Genomic DNA, 2,500 nt, shown 5'->3' with positions numbered 1-2,500 from the left:
AAAGAGCTGCCCAGGTTCCACTGAGATTTGAACTCAGATCGCTGGATTCAAAGTCCAGAGTGCTAACCATTACACCATGGAACCACACGCACAAAAAATAACTGGCTGCAGTTTTTTTGTGCTAAAAAGCACATATGAACTCATGAATCATGGTGAAAAAAGGCTCTAAAGCTGTAGTGCAATTCTACAATTAATACACAAAGGTAAATTAATATCTCCTAAACTTTATTTCCACAAGTGTGCCAAGAGTTCCATGATATCTCAACAATGACAGTTTTAAATGTTGATGAAAAGTGGCTAGTAAATAGAGTGTTGGATCTGTTACTTGGAAAAAGGGGAAGAAAAAAATAACTGCAAAACTTATACTGTTAGAAAGCTGTTCATCCAGAAGTGGCTAAAAAATTTTCATTGTGTGGTAAAAAGTTTTATCCAAGAGATAATTGAAGGTTGCTGTGAATAAAAGTGCATGTCTCAGTACATCTGCCAAAGCAGTGGTCTGTAACTGCTAGACAAAAGAGGGAGATGCACCACTTACCTGGTGGCACTCATGGCGCTTCTTTTAATTAGTGGCATGACGCACGAGGGATGTAGCGTCAGATCGGCGTATATAAAATGCATCCAAAAATAAAGTCAGTCTGGTTCTAGAAACCCTGCCCAAAGTTCGCATATCACCTTCATGTGGCATAAAACAGGACACACGCAAATTTATCTTCTCAGGTAATCAGTCAAAAAACTATATGAACATATTCATAGTCGGCAGGATTTGAACCTGCGCAGGGAAACCCCAATGGATTTCTAGTCCATCGCCTTAACCACTCGGCCATGACTACTTAGACGATGATTTTTGATGAGAATCAAACACCTTTTCTTATAGCACCATGATCAAGATCAGTGATTATCCCTCTGGAAAACATCTCAGAAAATAGAAACAAATTTCCAGGTCCCAGTAAAATGTAAAAATCTGATTTAAAGTCATCATCAATGGGAATCATGCACAGTTTAAGACTTTTACCTCTTTATAAGGCGGATTTGGAGTGGGTCCATTCCAAAAACATCCTGAAAATTAATCTGAAAATGCTGAAAACACTGAACAAATTAATTTCCACGTAAAAAAGACTTGCTGTTCATATTATCAGGCTTTTGGGCGTCTTTTAATCACATCAAGTTTCCAAAAATGCGAAGCGGTTAACTAAAATAAGCATATCATTCTTCAGGTGTTTTTCATTTAGAAGAGCTCCATACTTATAATACAATTCAATGGCAAGGTTAGGAAAACTCCTTCAATGTTCCTGAGAGACTTTTGGTGCATTTTGTGAGCTACAAAGAAAAGCCACAAAAACAGACTCAAAAGATGCCCAAAATAATTTTAGAGAAACACCACCAAAAATGCTTACAAACCGCTGTAGGAAATTCTGAAAAACACAAGAAAAGATGATTCAGGAAGAAAACGCCAACATTTCCTGAAGCCATTTCAACTTCAAATCCTTGTCAGTTTCATTCACCTGGAAAAAGTGTTATGTGAACATTGACATAAATCATAGGGTATGGTTGCTTTGCGTGACACAGTTCGTAAGAGTGCTGTAACTTAAAGTAAATTTTAAGTTTCCGTAATCCTGCTTTAAAGGTAGATTTGGCCATAGAACTCAAAGTGATCACTCCATGGATGCTTGGAACATTCAAATCTTTGTTTTGCATGTTGATTTTAACTTTCTCTTTTTATCTTTTTATGTTAAACCTTTGGCACAGGAGAACTCAGTGTAAGTGCAAAAACTGAAACACATGTACAAAGAGCTGCCCAGGGTCCACTGAGATTTGAACTCAGATGGCTGGATTCAGAGTCCAGAGTGCTAACCATTACACCATGGAACCACACGCACAAAAAATAACTGGCTGCAGTTTTTTTGTGCTAAAAAGCACATATGAACTCATGAATCATGGTGAAAAAAGGCTCTAAAGCTGTAGTGCAAATCTACAATTAATACACAAAGGTAAATCAATATCTCCTAAACTTTATTTCCACAAGTGTGCCAAGAGTTCCATGATATCTCAACAATGACAGTTTTAAATGTTGATGAAAAGTGGCTAGTAAATAGAGTGTTGGATCTGTTACTTGGAAAAAAGGTAAGAAAAAAATAACTGCAAAACTTATACTGTTAGAAAGCTGTTCATCCAGAAGTGGCTAAAAAATTTTCATTGTGTGGTAAAAAGTTTTATCCAAGAGATAATTCAAGGTTGCTGTGAATAAAAGTGCATGTCTCAGTACATCTGCCAAAGCAGTGGTCTGTAACTGCTAGACAAAAGAGGGAGATGCACCACTTACCTGGTGGCACTCATGGCGCTTCTTTTAATTAGTGGCATGACGCACGTGGGATGTAGCGTCAGATCGGCTTATATAAAATGCATCCAAAAATCAAGTCAGTCTGGTTCTAGAAACCCTGCCCAAAGTTCGCATATCACCTTCATGTGGCATAAAACAGGACACACGCAAATTTATCTTCTC

General features: G+C 37.6%; 2 non-coding genes across 2 annotated transcripts; both read right to left on the bottom strand.

Moving 5' to 3' along the window:
• Window positions 1–12: 12 nt before the first annotated feature.
• On the bottom strand, window positions 13–84 carry TRNAQ-UUG (transfer RNA glutamine (anticodon UUG)). The gene has a single exon. It is a non-coding gene; the product is annotated as a tRNA-Gln (tRNA).
• A 1,713-nt stretch (window positions 85–1,797) lies between these two features.
• TRNAQ-CUG (transfer RNA glutamine (anticodon CUG)) lies at window positions 1,798–1,869 on the bottom strand. Its single transcript has one exon. It is a non-coding gene; the product is annotated as a tRNA-Gln (tRNA).
• Window positions 1,870–2,500: the final 631 nt, after the last annotated feature.

The sequence above is a fragment of the Ranitomeya variabilis genome, chromosome 2, assembly GCF_051348905.1.
Source record: "Ranitomeya variabilis isolate aRanVar5 chromosome 2, aRanVar5.hap1, whole genome shotgun sequence".
In the NCBI taxonomy this organism is placed as follows: domain Eukaryota; kingdom Metazoa; phylum Chordata; class Amphibia; order Anura; family Dendrobatidae; genus Ranitomeya; species Ranitomeya variabilis.
Note: the sequence above shows the minus strand (reverse complement) of the source record. Positions and strands in the feature narration are given on the sequence as shown.